Source organism: Hippopotamus amphibius, chromosome 4 (genome assembly GCF_030028045.1).
Source record: "Hippopotamus amphibius kiboko isolate mHipAmp2 chromosome 4, mHipAmp2.hap2, whole genome shotgun sequence".
Classification (NCBI taxonomy): Eukaryota; Metazoa; Chordata; class Mammalia; order Artiodactyla; family Hippopotamidae; genus Hippopotamus; species Hippopotamus amphibius.
The window spans coordinates 19,822,966-19,844,066 of NC_080189.1; the positions used below are offsets into that span (position 1 = coordinate 19,822,966).

The 21,101-nt window shown below is 39.4% G+C and overlaps 1 protein-coding gene across 2 annotated transcripts in view; it reads right to left on the reverse strand.

Annotated features, from left to right (window-relative positions):
- The window catches only part of EXOC4 (exocyst complex component 4), a 752,882-nt gene that overhangs the window by 122,383 nt on the left and 609,398 nt on the right, over window positions 1-21,101 (reverse strand). The gene's annotated exons all lie outside the window — the stretch shown is intronic.

Consider the following 21,101-nt stretch of genomic DNA (forward strand, 5'->3'; position numbering starts at 1 on the left):
CTAACTCATAGTTCTTCTTTCAAATATAGGGCTGAAATGGTACAAGATGACTGAAGATGTTAGGAAGAAAAATCATGTCTTTTCAGGAAAGTTACACACAGCAGGTTAAGCAGAGCTGATGCTGCTGTAAGGTAGAACAGGTACCTGAAGAGTTTTCTGTAAGTCCCAAAACTTTTAAAACTCACGACACCTTAAGTGAATAGAAACAATGGTATTATTTAAGTAGACAGAACAAGCCAAAGTAAGTTTCAAGCAAGCAGTGATTATTAGTCGCTGGCACACAGTCAGAACAATGCTTAACTGACACACAGGCATTTAGTGACCAGCACTATCGCGGATGCTCAATGTTGAAAAGTAACTGCTCTGAATTAAATGCTTATTGAATTATTCTTAAATGTTACCAAAGTAATGACTCATGATAAGGCTTCTTGCTTCAACAGAGGGTAACATCTTTTCTAAGGGAAAGTCACAGCTGATTGAGTTGGTTAAGTCGTGGCTGCAGAGGTGGTAACAGTGCGGTGGAAAGAGCCTGGAAACCTTGGCTGTGCAAACAAACCTTACTCTGGGGTCTTGTAATAGGGCTTGGGTGTGACCCGAAAATCTGCGTTTCTAAGGCGTTTCAGCCTCCTTGTCAGGGAAGCATGCTTTCTTTGAACGATAAGGGTTAGAGCACAGGCTTCTAAGTCAGACAAACCTGGGTCTGAATCCTAAATCTGCCATCCACTCGCTATGTGATGCTGCTTAACTGCCCTGAGCACTGTTAGCCAGGGGTGATAGTACCCACCCCATATGAAATAATGTAAGATGTAGATGAGGTGATGGAATGAAAAATTTCCCAGTAAAGATCTTTATTATAAAAGTAGAGAGAAGACTATAAATAATCACAAACCCCCATACAGCCATTGCTCAGCTTCAATTATTAGCAGCTCATGGGAGTATTATTTCATTCATCCACATCTACTCCCCATCCCTGTGGGCGTATTTTGAAGCAAACCATTCAGGTGATGTTAAGTGCCTAGCACAGGGCATGGAACTGGATGAAAGCTAATAAGTTGTAGTTATTATTATTCTTAGGTCTGTTGAGATGGCTGATTTATTTAGCATCAACCCAGGCTATGCTGTGACAAATAAATTGAAATAGATGCGTGATGAGAAGTAAATAAATTAGATTGCAAGGGCTAGTTTTACAAATGGAACATCATAGCAAATGTCACTGTGTCTCAGAGTCCAGGCTTCTCAGAATCTTTAAGAGGTAAGTCATTGTGACAGAAGCCACCAGTTGCCTTCCTGGGATCCATGTTCCCACGCCCTCTCAGTCAAAGGACCTTGATATCCCTGCGGTAAACAACGTACCCAACGTAAAAACAAAATCAACCACACCGAAAACCCTGCTCAATTTCCCAGCCCCTCTCGCAGATGTGGTGGTCAGTGAGATATAAACTGGAATCAGGAAATGGGCTTCGGAGAAAGTTCTTCCAAGCAGTCTTAGCTGGCAGGGACCTCTTTTGCCTTCCCCCTTCTGGATTGCAGCCATGGTAAGTGAAGCTGCGGTAGCTCTTCTTCAAATACAGGTGACCTTGAGTATGAAAATCATGCTGAGAATAATCGAGCCAAAGACAGGAGGGCACTGGGTGCACCAGTGACATCATGGAACTACCACACAGCCCCAGATGATATACTTCTGGGCTTCATGTTATAGGAGAGAAAATGAAACCTTATTTGTTTAAGCCACCACGATTCCAAGTTTTTGCTACTAAGCAGTGAAATGTAATTTCAACTGACACAATTATCTAATTAGCATAAGTGATGTCATCTTCAGGAAACTTTCTCTGAATTTAGATATCCCTAAAATCCAGTTACTGGGGAGAGTAAAACAATCCCTCTTCCATGATTTGAGCGCAGCAGACAGTTATAATATCTTCCCCTTGGCTGTCACTCAGTCAAGTTGTAAATATTTAGTTTTCTTAATCTGTCCTTATATATCAACTCTCCCAGTCCCTTAATCATCTTTGATAGCTGTAACACAAAAAAATGCCTCTGAGCTGGGTGTTTAAAAAGCAACAAGGGAGGCACACTGGCTTTGAAAAACAGGCTTGGGGCCATTTTTATGCATGTAGGTGTAACCCTGGGTGGAATGGGACAATCCAGACAGCTGTATTTATGTAGCAGTCTAATCGGCTTCTGCGGCGGTCTCTGGGCCCCAGGCATGTCTGCCGTGTGATGGCAGCACTAGACGCCTATCCCATTCCCCTTCGGCTCACAGAGATTTGCTTAACTTCCTCCGACGGGAAAGCAATAGAAGGAGAAAAATACAAACTGCCTCGTGCTGAATACATAGTAGACATCTCATTTGACAGGAATCCATAATCACCCCCTAACAACCTGGAGAGAGCACCAGAACCGCCACCTGGAGAACAAATGATTGACAGCTACAACCATTTCACAGGAAACATCATTCCTTCGAGGATTTGTGTGTGTCAGAGAGTTTGGTGGGCGGGTTTTATGTGTTCCAATAACCTTAAGGGGATGGCTTTAGCTGCTCAACTACAGATTTTTTCCTAAACCCTCTAATTTATTTAATAAATTATGGCATATCCACACTATGGAAAACTATGTAGTCATTAGACATGAGTAGAAAATATTTGGTACCATAGAGGAATGTTTGAGAGTTTACTTTTAGCCATAATATGCAGTTGAGCAAAAAAAATACAAAAACCTGTATGTGCTGTATGATATTAAAAAATAATAATAATTATATATCTATATGCACTGAAAAAAGATTGGATATCTGTATATCAGAATGTTAACTGTGTAACTGGATCACGCTTTGTGCTTCTCTGTATTTTCTATACTTTCTCCAAAGAACATGTTACTTTGTGATTAAAAATAAAAAACTGAAAACCCTCCCACAAATGAGAAAACCTTTCAGATGGATGCATCAAGAACTTTAACCTGGAAAATTGGAGGGCATGGGTATTACAGTTACTTGAGCCAAACCGGAGGCAATAGTTGGTTGGTCTAAAAGCTGGTTTGGACCATGGTTCCAGGCTTGCCCAAGATGTGGTCAGAGGGGAACCCTCCTACACTGTCGGTGGGCATGTAAACTGGTGCAGCCACTACGGGGAACAGTTTGGAGGTTCCTTAAAAAACTAAACATAGACTTGCCCATATGATCCAGCAATTCCACTCCTGGGCATATATCCAGACAAAACTATAATTCGAAAAGATACCTGCATCCCCATGTTCATAGCAGTTCTATTCACAATAGCCAAGACATGCAAGCAATCTAAACATTCACTGAGAGATAAATGGATAAAGAAGATATGGTCTGCAGCAGCTTCCTACTAGCTATCTATTTTACATTTGGTAGTGTACATATGTTAATGCTACTCTCTCACTTTGTCCCAGCTTCCCCTTCACCCCGTGTCCTCAAGACCGTTCTCTACATCTGCATCTCTATTCCTGCCCTGCCACCATGTTCATCAATACCATTTTTCTAGATTCCATATATATGTGTGTGTGTGTGTGTGTGTGTGTGTGTGTGTTAGCATATGGTATTTGTTTTTCTCTTTCTCTTTCTTTTTTACTTCACTCTGTACGACAGGGAGTACTGGAGATCAGCTCAATGCTTTGTGACAACCTAGAGGGGTGGGATAGGGATGGTGGGAGGGAGGCTCAAGAGCGAGGGGATGTGGCGATATATGTATACATAGAGCTGATTCACTTTGTTGTACAGCAGAAACTAACACAACATTGTAAAGCAATTATGCTATAATAAAGATTGAAAGAAAATTTTTTTAATTAAAAAAGGAAAGACAAAAAAATTATAGTGGAATAAATATAGCTGTTGAAGTTAAAAAAAAAGATGTGGTGTATATATAGACAATGGAATACTACTTAGACATAAAAAAGAATGGGGAAATAATGCCATTCGCAGCAACATGGGTGGACCTAGAGATTATCATACTATGTAAGTCAGACAGAGAAAGACTTAAATATCATGTAATTTATATGTGGAATCTAAAAAAAGGATACAAATTATTTAACTTAATTACAAAACAGAAATAGACTCACAGACATAGAAGACAAACTTATGGTTACCAAAGGGGAAAGGGGGGTAGGGATAAATTGGGAATTTGGGATTAACAGACACATACTACTAGATGTAAAACAGATAAACAAGGACCTACTGTATAGCACAGGGTACTATATTCAATATCTTATAATAATCTATAATGGAAAAGAATCTGAAAAAAAAATATATGTATATGTATAACTGAATCACTTCTCTTTACACCTGAATCACTGTAAATCAACTGTACCTCAGTTTTTTAAAAAATGTTCTCCAAAAAAAAAAAAAAAAGATGGTGGTCAGTGTCCACTGCAGAGGGTTTGCTGCCAGAACGACTACCCGCCAGCACCTCGGTTAGTACTGTTTCTTCTTTCTAGATCTGAATTTCTACTTAGCCTTCATTTTCTGCTTATTATGAAAGCATACTATTTAATGGCGATCTTACATACATTTGTGTGAAATGGGCAGCAGAATAATCATTATCTGAAGAAGGTGAAATCAGAGATGTCCAGTCATGGCCTAAAGATAATCCGACATACACAGGCACAGACATCACAACCCCAAACCTGCATGTTTCAGGCACGGAACCCCATGTGAGAAGTCAGCTTTATTACCGGCAGGCCAACATGCGCCTGTAGAGAGAAGCCTAAGAAACTGAAGGAGTATGTTAAACCTGTTCAGTTTAATTTTACCACACAATTATAATCTGTAACGAGGTCTACCTGACAAGAATTTGTTCAAGAAAAGTTTGCCAAAGATGCCGAAAATGGTCTCCATTTAGTCTTGAAATCTTAGGGAGGAAAAAAAAAAAAGTGCACTTTCAGCAGGCTAAATGCACTTATGACAGAAATCACAAATAGTTTCAAAGGGACTGGTTTGCAGATCTGGGCTATATGTGACCATATAACAGACACGCTCAGACTCTGCCCTACTCCCCCATCTTCTACCATTGCTTCCCACTGCTGACCCTGCTGTGAGAGAACTGTCCCAAGAGCCAGGAAACACCGCCTAAAGGGCAGTCCCCTATGATGCAGAACAGAACGGGGAAAGACAGGGGCTGGCTCAGATGGAGAAGCAGATGACCAGGTGCTTTGCGTCCTGGAGGGGGGCAGTGCTGTACCCACACGGAGTACGGAATTGCGTTCCTTGCCTGAAATGTTCCCAGCAGCACCACTATCAGGAGATCTACTCAAGCTCTTATTCGCAATCATGGCATCCTATTCAATAACGCTTCTGGCCAAGACACTTACTGGGTGAAATGGCTGATGCAGGATTCAGCTATGGTCCACTTGGGAGACAACATTTACAAGGCTGGAGTGCTGGGGTACTCTGACTCAGAGACCAATATATAGTGCTGCTATTCTTTTTCCCCCCAATAACAAGAAAGTATGAGTCTGGGAACTCAAGGATTAGAAGTAGAAATGGTCCCTTTTCTCGTTATTAAAACTACTTATGAAGGTTCTGCTCCTGTTCCCACAATTTTGGGCGAAACGAGTCTAGAGGCACTCAGGAAGGAATGCTTCCACCAGAAAATACAACAATGATGAAATTATATGGGTAAGAGAGATTGCCATCCGGCTATTTTGGCACTACTGAACCAACAGGCAGAGAAAGGTGTCAATTTGATGCCTGGAAGGACTGACCTCGATTACCAAGGGCAAAGTGAGTTGCTTCTGTGCAGTAAAGGCAGAGAGGACTATGCTGAATTCACAGAACCCTTTTTAGTATTTCCAGGTCCATAATAACAGTAATGGAAAAAACCCCACAGCAGCCGACTAAGGCAGAATTGCCAAGAACTCAGCCTTTTTCAGGAACAAAGGCTCAGTTCAACACAAATAGGGAAAACACTCTGAGCAGCTGAGGTGCCGGCAGAGGGCAAGGGCAACATGGGATGGATGGTAGAGGAAGGAAGTGAGAAATGTCACCAGTTAGAGAAATGGGGCTAGTTATAGAAATGGAGACTGCAGCTGCCCTGTATTTTTATGCATATACTCATCAATGGTTTCTTTTTTGTCTTCCACTTCCTTTACTATTTTTTTTAATTGAAGTATAGCTCATTAACAATATTGTGTTAGTTTCAGGTGTACAGCAAAGTGATTTAGTTGTGCATACACACACACACATACATATATATATATTCTTTTCCAGATTATTTTCCATTATAGGTTATTACAAGATATTGAATATAGTTCCCTGTGCTATACAGTAAGTCCTTGTTGTTGATCTATTTTATACATAGTAGTATGTATCTGTTAATCCCAAACTCCTAATTTTTCTGGCAAAATGTACATAAAACTTACCATTTCAGTCATCTCCGGGTATACCGTTTAATGGCATTAAGCACATTCACAGTGCTGTGCAACCAACATCACTACTTCCAGAACTTTTCCATCTTCCCAAACAGAAACTCTGTACTCATTAAAGAGTAACTTCCCACTCCCTCCCCCTCCCAGTTGCTGGTAGCCACTGTTCTATAGTTTGACTCCATGAATTTGCCTATTCCAGGTACCTCATATACGTGGAATCATAAATGTCCCTTTGCCTCTGGGTTATTTCACTTCCCATATTTTCAAAGTTCACCCATGTTGTGGTATGTATCAGAATTTCACTCCTTTTAAAGGCAATTTCATTGCATGCACCTACCACATACTGTGTATCCTTTCATCTGCAGATGGACATCTGGATTGTTTCCACCTTTTGGCTATTGTGAGCTACGCTTCCATGAACACTGGTGCACAAGTATCAGTTTGAATTTCTGCTTTCAATTCTTTGGGGTATATACAGAGAAATGGAATTGCTGGATCATATGGTAATTTTATGTTGGACATCTTGAGGGATCACCAAACTGTTTTCCAAAGCGGCTGCCTCATTTTACATTTCCACCAGCAATGCACAAGGGTTCCAACTTCTCCACGTCCTCATGGAAATTTGCTATTTTATGTTTTATTTTTAATTTTAGCTTTTAAAATAATAGTCATCCTAATGGCTGTGAGGTGTTATTTGCCGTACTACTTTACATGAGGAGCTGGTAGTATTAACTTTCTATTCTAGCTCAGAGGTTACCACATATGAGGAATCACATCTGCCTTGACGTGGGGGACTGCAGAGATCTTAAACTTGAGATGGATTCAATGATGGATGAGGCTGACTCAGCCTTGTTGGGGAGAGGGGGAGAATGCCTTTATATGATAAACAGCTACCTTGTATTAGGCAGAAGTACCAAGTTTTAAGGGATACAGAATAAGAAAGGGGTGAACCCTAAAAGTGCTAGGCTTGTTTGCCCTAAGATCCATTCCTCACCCTTGCTCTGATCTCTATCAGGGGGAGGCAGGGGCTGACTCCTGCCAGCTGTTTTCCACGTTCCCAGCTGGGTACTGACAATGGGAGGCCCCGATGGGAAACTGATGGCTAAAGGGAAAGGAGAAGCCAGGGCATTTCTATTCCCCTCTCGCCCCCTCTGCCTCAGGTGACATCCCCAGCAACAGACACAGCTCATTTTTGGTTCCAGCTCCTACCATGCCCCAATTTCCTTTGGGTCCCTTTGTGTTCCAGTAAATGCCTCTTCCCTTTGGCACTCCAGCTAAAGGGAGGCGGTGGCTTCTTGCTGTGGCTAATCTACGGGTTTTCTTAATGTCCCCTGTTTGACACTCAGATCCTCATTCACCTGTATAACCAATTCCCCACATTTAATTCCCACTTGAAGGAATTTAAGGGAATATTTGAAGTGGTTTCTGTTTTCTGGGTCAGACCCTGACTTATACTAGCTAGACCTAATAAGATGCCTGACCATGTTCAATGCAGCTGGAAATTGATTAAATTCTTCAGTGGGGATTAATTAGTTCTCTTGTATAGGTAGAAAAACTGAGACATGTTAAGGTAACCTGTAAAGATCACTTAGCCATTACCTGTCAGACCATAAACTGATGAAGGTTATAAAAAGGTCAGGTCACCTACCTAGATTCCTAATAATACCCAGTGATTCTTACGAGATGTGACAATGACACTTCCATCTATCACTCCTGCTTTTCACAACTGCTCAGTCTTCAACACTTTCAAAACCTGTCTAATTTGTCTGTGTCAAAAATAATGGAGGTGGTACCATTCTGATGGGTTCTTTAATCAGGTTTTCAAAAACTGTTTTTCTAAAATGATCTTGGCTAAACTCTCACAAATAGGAACAAATAAAATAGTCCAGTTATCTTGATTACAATATTATTTTTTTCTTCCTGGAAACTGCTAAAACTCATCACTAAGGCTATCCTTCAATGTTTTTCATCACACATGATCATGTGAGCAGCTATTTTCATTTTTGATAAGTAATTGCTCCTCTTCAGAAATTTGTCTCCTCCTTCAATAATCACAATCAAGGACTTTTCATTTGCTTTCTTTGCCTACTCTCTGTCCACGATTTAGAAACTTGCAATACTCTTGATATACTTGCCACACACACACACACACACACACACACACACACACACACACTTTGGTTGTAGGGAAATTGGGGTTTCCCCCTACTGCTTTTAAATCACCTTGCTCACTGGGACAGGCATAAAACACTAGACTTACGGATTTACAATGTTCTGGCACTGAGAAGGATCTCGGTAGTTAGTCTAAACCAGTAGCTATAATCCTGGCTGGACATTAAAAACTTAACTAGGGAAACTTAAACAAAATACCTGATGCCAAACTCGACCTGCCGAAATTCTGATTTCATTGGTCATGGGTAGGGCTCAGTCATGGCAACTTTTAAAAACAATAGATTTACTGAGATAGAATTCACATACCATAAAATTTGCCCACCTTGTATGTGCAGTTCAAAGTTTTTAGTATAGTCAAAGAGTCACACAATCCTACAATTAACTTATCTCCTCCAAAAAGAAACCCTGCACCTGTTAGACTTCCCATTTATCCCCAATCCCAGCCTTAGGTCACCACTAATCTACTTTCTGTCTCTACAGATTTCCGTATTCTGGAAATTCATATATATTCCTATTCATATAAATGGAATCACACAATATGTCATCTTTTGTGACTGGCTTCTTTTATTTAACATGGGTTCAAGGTTCAATCCATGTTCACACATACAGTAGTACTTCTTTTATTACCAAATAGTATTGCATTGGATATATCATGGATCTATCCCATTTTGTTTATCTGTTCATCATTTGGTGGATATTTGGGTTGTTTCCATTTTTTTTCTGGCTATTATAAATAATGCTACTATGAACATTCACATCTAAATTTCTGTGGGGATTTCTGTTTTCATTTCTCTTCAGTATATATACTGAGGAGTGGAATTGCTGGGTCATACGCTAACTCTAACCTTTTGAGAATATGCCAGACTGTTTTTTAAAATAGGTGCATCATTTTACATTTCCACCGATAGTATATGAGGGTTCCAATTTCTTTACATCCTTGCCAACACTTCTGATTACCCATCTTTTAAAATTATAGTCGTCTTAGTGGATGTGAAGTAGTATCTCATTGTGGTTTCGATTTGCACTTTCTTGATGGCTACCGATACCGAGTATCTTTTCATGTGCTTACTGACAAATTGTATACCGTCTTTAGAGAAGTAGCAATTCTGACCGTTTGATCATTTTTCAATTGGGTTATCTGTCTATTACTGAGCCATACATTCTTTAGCAGATATTTACTAGGAATCCACCACTACCCAGGCCCTGTCCTAGTTCCTGTAGTAGGGTCAAAGTCCACAAGAATGATTTTTTGTAATTCGCTAATATGCCATGACCCACAGTTTGAAAAATGCTGTGTTAAAGTCTGGCTCTGTGAATGTGTTCTTTGACTGGGTCTCCCAAAGATGGCGAACTTCTATCACGCATTTTATAGAGAAACCCCGTACCTTTCCAATGGCGAAATCCGGCAGTCACTACCTTAACCAAAAAGTCAAGCTTGGCATTGCCAGTAGCAGCACAGCCAGAATTCACATGAAGTGACAGAGTGGGAGGCACAAAACACCACCTATGTGGTATTCTTGACAGATATATTCAGTCTGGATATAGTCACAAAGAAATGTTCAGCTACATTCAGATCTCTACTTGGTAACGGGCCTAGACTCTTTATCAAAGGATTCCACGTCACGAAAAATAGAGGGAGCTGATGAGACTGCTATAGATTAGCGGAAACCAAAGAGGCACATTATAATGTGTAAACCTGGATTGGATCCTGGATTTTAAAAAGCTGGATGACTTTTTGGTAATTGGGGAAATCTGACTATAGACTGTATGTTGGATAAACTTTGAATGAAGGGCTGGTTTTATTAGGTGTGGTGCAGTAGTCAGAACAATGGCCCTTCAAAGGTATCTACATTCTCATCTTGGGAGCCTGTGAATGTGTTACTTTATAAGGCAAAAGTGATTTTGCAGATGTGATTAAGGTTAAGAACATTGAGATGGGGGAATTATTGTGGATTATCTGGGTGGACCAAATCTAATCACAAAGTGGAGAAGCTTTCCTAGCTGTGGTTAGGGAGAGAGAGATGATGATGGGAGAAGGTTCAGAGAGATGTTAGGTTGTTGGCTTTGAGAATGGAGGAGGAGGCCACAGACCAGAGCATGAGGTCAGCCTCCAGAAGCTGGAAAGGTAAAAAAAAACCTGATTCTCCCCTAGAACCTCCAGAAAGGCATGAAGCCATGCAGACACTTTGATCCTAGTCCAATGAGACTTGTGTTGGACTTCTTGCCTACAGAACTGTAAGAAAATGAATCTGTATTGTTTTCAGCCACTAGGTTTGTGGTAATTTGTTATTGCAGCAACAAAAAGCACATGGTAATAATGTGGGTGTGTAGGGGAATGTCCTTGTTCTTGGGAGACTCATGCTAAGAGTTTAAGAGTAAAGAGTCATGATATTTTTAGCCTACTTTGAGATGATATGGCAAGAGGGAAGTGAGTATATATACTTCATTTGGAAGAGGAAATTGAGTGGGTATGGCAAGACATTAACTGTCACTAAATCTAAGTCAGGGAATATATGCAGTCATTGGACTGTTATTTCGACTTTTCTACGGGTTTAAAATTTTCCAAATTAAAACAAGTTTAAGTTTAGGGGAAAAAGTCAGAAGTGAGAAATAGATGGAAAATTGATGCACGTTTCAAAATTAGTATCTCCCCTGCCCAGGACAGTTCCTAGAACAGCGATCTCCTAGGAATTTCTTCCTAAGTGGATCTCTTGAGAGTACTCTTTAAGTTTCTTCCCAGCTTACTGAGTTTTAGGAAGAAAAGGTTTCATACAAGGTGCAACATAACATGTATGATGAGCATTTAATGCACTAAATTAAAAGCTTGAACAATATTACTAAAACAATCAGAACTCTTGCAAACTGTTCACACTGTTCTCATTTCAGATCTGGAGAGAGAAAATTCAGCATGACAGCCAGTTATGTTTTGACATGTTCAATCCACGTAGGCATAAATGCAGAATTTCTTCTGTCAGTCTATCTTTCTGTCCTTGTATAAGAATTCTGGAGTAGTTTATGTGCTGTGGAGCACAGAAAAACTATCATGCTCAAATAAGTCTCTTCTAGAAAAGAAAGGCTAGGGTTACCAAGGTGATGGCAGGGCAAAGGTCTAGAGACTAAAGCACAGGCACCATTCTGCTACAGGCAGTTTTACCTCTACTCGGGTTCCCTGCCTGGCGGACAGACACAAAAACATTACCCCTTTTATCATAAAGTCTGTATAGGCTGGGCTGGTGGCAAAACACCAGGGTTCAAACAGTGAGTCTCCCATTAGAGGCCAAGATTTTAATAATAGGTCAACGGAAGTGACTGTGGGATAAGTTCAAATATTGGGTTGGCCAAAAAGTGCCTTTGGTTTTTAAGTAAAAATAAAAGACACATTTTTCATTTTCATCAATTACTTTACTGAACAATGTATTCACCCTTTTGGTCCACTACTTTCTGCCATTTTTCAGGCAACTTCATAATTCCATCTTTCCAAAGCTTTTTATCTTTTTGAGCAAAGAACTATTCCAGGCACCTTTTACAGTCTTCTAGGGAATTGAAATTTTTTTCCATTTAGAGAATTTGTGAAGACCTAAATAAATGGAAATCCAAAGGTGCAATGTCTGGTGAATATGGCAGAAGAATCAGAACTTCCCAGCCAAGCTGTAACAGTTTTTGCCTGGTCATCAAAGAAACATGGGGTCTTGCATTATCCTGATTGAAGATTATGCGTTTTCTGTTGACTTATTCCGGACGCTTTTCGTTGAGTGCTGCTTTCAGTTGGTCTAATTGGGAGCAGTACTTGTTGGAATTAATCGTTTGGTTTTCCAGAAGGAGTTCATAATAGAGGACTCCCTTCCAATCCCACCATATACACATCACCTTCTTTGGGCAAAGACAGGCCTTTGGTGTGGCTGGTGGTTGTTCATTTCGCTTGCCCCACGATCTTTTCCATTCCACATTATTGTACAATACCCACTTTTCATTGCCTGTCACAACTTGTTTCAAAAATGAAATGTTTTCATTATGTTTAAGCAGAGAATCACACGTGGAAATACAGTCAAGAAGGTTTTTTTCACTTAACTTATGTGGAACCCAAACATCAAAGTGATTCACAAAACCAAGCTGGTGCAAATGATTCTCAACACTTGATTTGGATCTTTTGAGTATGCCAGCTATCTCCCACGTGGTGTAACATGGATTGTTCTCAATTAATGTCTCATTTTGAATGCTATCAACTTCAACTGGTCTACCTGACCGTGGAGCATCGTCCAGCAAGAAATCTCTCGCATGAAACTGCAAACCACTTTTGACATGTTTGATCAGTCACAGCACCTTCTCCATACACTGCACAAATCTTTTTCTGCATTTCAGTTGTGTTTTTACCTTTCTTGAAATAATAAAGCATACTATGCTGAAAATATTGCTTTTTTTCTTCCACCTTCAATATTAAAATGGCTACACAAAAATTCACCAATTTTGATGTCTTTTTTTAAATGCAAGGTGATATGACATCTGTCACATACAATCTAACAAAATTGCTTCAAATGAAGTTAGAGACAACTTAAGTGCTCCTAGAGCCATCTTACGGAAAAAACTGAATGAACCTTTTGGCCAATCCAATACACTATTACAGGAGATTCATTATGTAGAAAAAAAGTTAACCCTGTTCCTATTTGACTTAAAAGTGCATAAGTCATTTGACAAGCAATTCTTTAAATTATCTCTATAATCATAGTTTTAATTTAAGTTGCCATTTTTCTTCCTGGGAAGTATAACTTTTGTTCCTTCACCTGTATTAGTAGCAGCATACTCTATACATTAAACGGTTAGATTTTTTATTTGACTAATTTCCAATCATTCATGTAAAGTTACAGCTCAGACTTTAGGTTAAGAGGTATCTGCACCTTGCTATGAACTGAGATGTACCCCCCCAAATTCATATGTTGAGGTCCCCAACCCCAAAGTGATGGTATGTAGAGATGGGATCTTTTGGAGGCAATTAAGTCATGAGGAAGGTGGAGCCCTCATGATGGGATCAGTAGCCTTATAAGAAGAAACCTGAGAGAGATCTCTTGTTCTCTCCTTGACCTGTGAGGTCACAGCAAGAAAACAGGCCTCTGTAAGCCTGAAAGAGAGCCTTCACGGGGAAGTGAATTGGTCAGCACCTTGATCTTGGACTTCCCAGCCTCTAGGACAGTGAAAAATAAACTTCTGTTGTGTAAACCACCCGGTCTATGGTATTTTGATAAGGCAGTCCAAGGAGACTAATACACACCCCAAACTCTAAGACTCCTTCTATGCTGTGCTTTCTCTTATATAACTCCTTTACTTATGTATCAAGTAGTACATGAGTACAGACATACATTCACTAAGGATTTACTGAGTAACAATTGTGTGTCTCACTCGAAGGCCTGACATTCAACACCAAAATTCTAGAGCAATGATGTTAGCTGACCTCTTTTGTCACTGACCTTACACCTTTGACAGTGTTGAATTCTGATCTGATCAAGGAAACTGGTTTCAAAAGCCTTTACAGGTACCTTCTGCTTTTATGACAATGTTCTTCTGGAAAAAATAATCATCAAGGAATTGACCAAGTTTTCTCATCAAAACAGCTTTATAATTGAAAGTTGTGATTCTGAGATAGCAAATAAATAATGAATGTTTGCCAAAAATATGCCAAAATGTAAACATACTAAAATTAGTAGCTTAAAAAAATAGCAAAATTATATTCAAAATTCTACAAAATGGACAGAATGTACTGGTATACTGATTATATAAAGGGTTCCAACCTATTCTAAAGTGTAAACACACAACATAAAAACACAACTTTACTGGACATAAAATATGACCTACTATGCTAGTTAAAGCATGTGCACACGCGTACACACACACACACAAAACCAGCCTATAAGTTCAAGAATCAAAGGTTGTCATTTACACAAGGGCTTAATTTCCAAAATATACAAACAGCTAATACAACTCAACAACAACAAAAAACAAACAACCCAATTGAAAAATGGGCAGAAGACCTAAATAGGCATTTCTCCAAAGAAGACATGCAGATGGCCAACAGGCACATGAAAAGATGTTCAACATCGCTAATTATTAAAGAAATGCAAATCAAAACTACAAGGAGGTATCACCTCACACCGGTCAGAATGGCCATCACTAAAAAGTCTACAAATAACAAATACTCGAGAGAGTGTGGAGAAAAGGGAACTCTCCTACACTGTTGGGAATGTGAGTTGGTACAGCCACTATAGAAAACAGTAGAGAGGTTCCTCAGAAAACTAAAAATGAATTAACATATGATCCAGCAATCCCACTCCTGGGCATATATCCACACAAAACTATAATTCAAAAAGACACATACACCCCCATGTTCACGGCAGCACTATTCACAATAGCCAAGACATGGAAACAACGAATGTCCATGGTAAGATGAATGGATAAAGAAAGTGTGGTACATATAAACAATGGAATACCACTCATCCATAAAAATGAATGAAGTAATGCCATTTGCAGCAACATGGACAGACCTAGAGATTATCATACTAAGTGAAGCCAGAAAGAGGAAGACACATACCATATGATATCACTTTATATGTGGAATCTAAAATATCACACAAAAGAACTTAGCTATGAAACAGACACAGAGAACAGACTTGTGGCTGCCAAGAGGGTAGGGTGGGGGAGGCATGGATTGGGAGTTTGGGACCAGTAGATGCAAACTATTATACATAGAATGGATAAACAACAAGGTCCCATGGTATAGCACAAAGAACTATATTCAATATCCTGTGATAAACCACAATGAAAAAGAATATGAAAAAGAATGTATACATATATATGTATAACTGAATCACTTTGCTGTACAGCAGAAATTAACACAACATTGTAATCAACTATGCTTGAATAAAATAAAAATTTTTAAAAAGGTTGTTGTTTACAGATGAGGGATGAGATGCAAGTGAGGGAGAGTGGGGGAACCTGGCTAAAGACACATAAAGAATTGGGGTAGGAACCCGGGGCTCAGTCTCAGGGTTTTCTCCACATTCTGTATCCCCATTCCTGGTACCAAGTAGATGAGTACACTGATGTATCAGTACGTAAATACAGTGAAAAAAAATTGATACTAGGTAACAACAAGCAAAGAGGGAACTGGGAAGCAGCACATTACTTTCAGGCTGATGGCACTACTCAGAGTTCTGATACAGACTCAACTGGGAATAAAGGGGCCCATGAAATGACCTGTTAGCTTGGAACATGAATGCATCTTTCTTTAGCCAAGCCACTGAATAAGCCTGGCTACCAAGTTTTCTTCGTAGTATGTTGTCCAGCAACAAGGGATATAAACAATAAGGTACCAGGTTTTTTTCTGTAGGGGCTGGGACTTTCAGAGGTGTGCAGTTTTTCTTCCAGGAGCCACTATAAGTCATGCATTCCTAGAATATAGCAATAGTTTTCCATAAAGAACATTTCTTAAGCTTCAAAACAGATGATCAATTATAGGATTAAAATAACCAATAATTACTTATTATAAGTTGAACATATACTTTGGTATTTCAACTACCAAGAATGATTACAGATTTAAAAGTCAAAATTTATATAGCATTGATCTTCCTCAGAGAGTATTCCAGCTTACTGATGATTCTGGTTATTTCTCAGATTGCCACGTGATTTTTCTTTTGAAAAATTTAAATCTATTCAGAGAAGACACTAAACAACGGATCTCAAGCAATGGCAATGATTCTGAAACTAAGCCACTAAATGTCATGTCTTCAAGGTAGCTCTCTGGGGAAGAGACTGAGGAGCTGGTGGGGGTCTTAGGAGGAAGACAAAGAAAGAGATGGGAACGTCTGGGGCAAAGTAAGATACTACAGAGAAGAGTAAATGCTTTGTATAAAATTGGCAGAAAACTGAGGATGGCTTAAGATTAAGATTTTTTTTTCAGGGATAAAAAAAATGTAGAATGACCGTGTATTGGTGGAGAACTGATGCACTGGCAGTGAAGACGTAACAGGATTTGAGGATGTGTGGGATTTTTTTAAAGTAACTGGTTCAGTAACTGATGCTGCTGAGCCGTGATCCCCGTCCCACCCCTCACTTTAGACTTTTTGCTCAGAAAGAAGCACCTACAATTAAAACAAAACAAAAAAACCCCAATTTCTATTTCTTTTTTTTTAAATTTTTTTATTTTTTATTTTTTGGGGGTACACCAGGTTCAATCATGTTTTTATACACATATCCCCGTATTCCCTCCCTTCCTTGACTCCCCCCCCTCGCGTCCCCCCCACCCTCCCCGCCCCAGTCCTCTAAGGCATCTTCCATCCTCGAGTTGGACTCCCTTTGGTATACAACAACTTCCCACTGACTATTTTACAGTTGGTAGTATATATATGTCTGTGCTACTCTCTCGCTTCGTCTCAGTTTCCCCCCAATTTCTATTTCTAATTCTTCCAGTGAGTACCTCCACCTCTCTACATAATCTGTGGAAACCACCACTCACTGATATATTCATTTTAAACACTTTATACTGACGTCCTGCTCCATGGATGGCTGAGGAATTAGCTTACTTATGTCCCCTCTTCCCACCCCCCAATTATACCAATTTCCCTTTTATAGTGTAGCTACATTATTATTTTTCATTTTTCTACTGGTCTCTTTTTAATATATTTACATATGATCTTTACCTCTAGCAGTAGTACTCAGCCTGCTCTAAGCTGCTTATTTGTATAACTCCCCCACAGACTGTGAGCTCCTAACTCAGGAGGAAAGCAGGGTGGGATGCAGAAAGGGAGAGGGTTATGGGGAGGAGATGCCGGAGGAGTTGATAACCTGAGCTGTATCTTGAGAGCTGAACTGAACAGGTACAGGAAGCAGGGGTGGGACGAGCAGAGGGCATCTCAGGAAGAGGAAAGGGCACGGACAAAGAGGTAGAGGGAGGAAAGAGCACGGTAGACTGGGAACTGGAAAAGGTTTAATAAGATAGGGGTGAGAAGGCCAGGGGTCCTTCATCATCTGGCAGGGAAGTAAGCCTGCAGCAGAGAGCAGCCACCAGTAGAGATGGCACTGGGGAGAGAACAGCGCGCACAGGACTTTTCAGTGGTGGGTGTGGACCGTCTCATGTCTGCCCCTGTCTTAGGAACCCCTCTTCCTGCTTCTTCCCCGGAGAGATAACAGGTATCCTTCTCACCATCACAACAGCACAGAACATCATTCTCAGCCTCACTTTCTGAAGGGCTGAGTAGCACTAAATTAGAGGGGATTATTTTTTTTCTTTTATTAAGACTCCAAATGAGAGAAAGAGGAATGGTAAGGAATGGTATTAAGTGTACACATAAGTAAAAAAAAAAAAAAGAAAAGAAATAATTCCATAATCTAAAATTAAACAAAAAGTAAAATGTAGAAAATACTATATTAGTGACTTCTTAATGATACTAATAGATAATTACAATCCTCAAATAACTGTCTCAATAGACCAGCATTTATGCACTATATAGAGGAGATTTACTTTTTTTTTCATTTACTGCCAATCTTATGCTAATGAGTCATATCATTTTGATATAATAACAAAGTGCCTAATCCAATCATCTTAAACATTAATTGATATGTTTGTAGCTGAGTCTCCAGTTAACTACCTGTCTTTTTTGTTTAATTTTGAGATTTAAGTCTGCTTCTCATCTAGTCTTGCCTGTCAGTGTCCTACATACATCTGTGAGCTTCGTCTTGTGCAATCGAGGGGGAAAAGACATTTTAGCAAAGCATTTTCTACTCCTGTACTTATTTAATATATTCACATTTTCTGATTCATCTTTGCTTTTATAATTATATTTTTAAGGTCATATTAAGCCTGCAGAGATAGTAGAATAAATGTCTCTATTCTAATGGAGATTTTGTTCGAGCTAGCTAAAGTCTTTTTTTTTTTTTCACTGCATCAGATCTTTTACTTATTCCTTCAAATTTTTCTAAAGATTCTTCAACAGCTGTAGTTATCTAGAACCTTTTAAGAGCCATCGCTTATATTGTTTTGCGACCCTTTAAATTTCCAAGTGAAATTTTTCTGAAAATTATTTGTGCTCGACTTTACTAGTACTATGTCTACATCTAAATACATTCCCAGGCCTACTAGATTTCTACTTCTCTTGTTTAATCTCAGCTGGATGAAGAAACTAAAGAGGTGTAAAGACCAACCAAAGGCAAAAACAAAACAAAACAAAACGTTAATTACTGATAGTGCAGAGGACTAGAACTCAGGCCTGTGAGCTTCCAAAAGGAACATGTTACTATACATGTAACTCTCAGGGAGGCCACTGAAAGCATTTTCTTCCAATATAGGCATTTGACTCACCAATCTTCATATTTTATTTTTTTCATTTGAAGAGTGAATGATCCTTTCTATGTTTAAATTCGGTTTCATTCAGCCAACATTTATTGAGGGTCTACAATGTACTATTAGGGCCCACAGAAGCTTAAAGTACAAACCTGCTCTCTGCTTTTATTCTGACTCTTTTTCATTAGACACCTAATAGAGAACTCATGCCAAATAAAATCTTAGGAATTGCCTTGCTCTTTGAAAACAATATTTTGCTGTTCTTTAAGCACTCTGATTTCATAATTTCATAAAACAATAAAAATTAGTCTTAATAAACATATCACTCATTTCATTCTCCAGATGAAATAGTTATCCTCTAGGGACTTCCCTGGCGGCGCTGTGGTTAAGAATCCGCCTGTCAATGTAGGGGACATAGGTTCGATCCCTGGTCCAGGAAGATCCCACATGCCACGGAGCAACTAAGCCTGAGCGCCACAACTACTGAGCCTGCGCTCTAGAGCCCACAAGCCACAACTACTGAGCCCACATGCTGCAACTACTGAAGCCCATGCACCTAGAGCCTGTGCTCTGCAACAAGAGAAGCCACTGCAATGAGAAGCCTGCACACTACAACAAAGAGTAGCCCCTGCTTGCCGCAACTAGAGAAAGCCACGCACAGCAACGAAGACCCAACACAGCCAAAATAAATAAATAAGTAAATAAATAAAAAGAAAAAAAAGAAACAGTTATCTTCTAAATAACTAAAAATAGCTAAAAACATCCTTTAGTCTTCTCTTCCTTATTCAGGTCTGTATCACACGCTATCTGAAACCTACATAATTTGTTTTTTTTATCATTTTTATATTTTCATCCTCTTTGTATCCTTCTTTCTTCTTTCAACGATGGTTGCTTTTCTTTTTTCTTTTCTTTGAATAGGCAAACATAACACTCAGAGGAAAGATAAGACAATCAGTTTTAAAAGATGTACATTCCTGGTTTCAACACCCTGTCTTTTTCCCTCAAACAGCTCTATATTCTGTTACCAACCTGTTATTGAAAGGGAAAGAATGGGCAACAATATAATACATGAAATATAATACAATTAATTCTAATAATAACAAACTAAATCTAGGGTGAAAGCATTTGTATGATAAATGTCTGCAACATTAGCAAAACATGATCCGAATATCAATGAAGATGACGATGATCAATGAAATGAAGGCATAACTCAAATGTCCAAAAGCACAAATTCCTGACCCAATTTAAGGCTGGATGATCACTGTGTGCTAGCTCTGGGAGCCAGACTACCTGGGCTCAAATTCTAGCTCTGTCACTTAGTAGCTCTGTGAATTTGGGGCAGTTGCTTGAGTTCTCTGCACCTCAGTTTCCCTATCCGTTGAATGGGAATAATAGTGCCTGAAACCACACAATGTTGCTATCCAGTACGGGCACTGTCAACCCTGATTGTTGCAATAGATTACACAATCTTTCCGGAAAACTTGATTCTTTATCGTTCATCTTTCTTCACGCTAGAGTTCACGACTAATTTGTAGGTTTTATATATTCTTTGCTTTTTATCACCTGAATGGTCTTGTCCCGGTTCTGCCAATCACATCTATCCACTTCAGGATTTTCAAACCTGACTCTAGGGAAATGATTCTTATTCTTCGAAATTCAGGGGCCCTGAGCGAGATGGGGGTAACAGATTTGGGGGGGACAGTCTCTAATAAACAGGGCCTCCCCACCCCCTTTATTTCTTCCAATACCTTACCTCTTCTGTTAATTACATCTCCAGAAAGCAGGACTGCTTTTATCAGTGGATATTCATTGATCTCAAAAGGATAACTATATACATATACATGACAGGTGCAAAGACAATGGGCTAGAAAGCCAGCTTTCAGCTTCTTTGGGAACAAAAGATTATTTGCTATTTTTCGTTTTTCTATTAAAGCCCTGGCCTGACCTATTTTTTTCCTTTATTCAAAGTTAAGCCAGGAAATAATACGTTTTATTTTTTTAGTTAAAAAACGAGAACAAAAAAGGGCCTCGTTTAGTAATGAAGGGAACATAACCTTTATTCAATGCAAAGGGCACTGGATTCTATATTCATCCGGGCACCAAATAGCCCTCTAAGCTTTAGAAACTAATTACAGGAGGAGAGTGTGATTTCCCAGTCTTTCTGGCTCATGCCCTGCTCTGTGGTACTCTAATGTGCTAAATCAAGGCTCTGTCCACTCTACCCCGT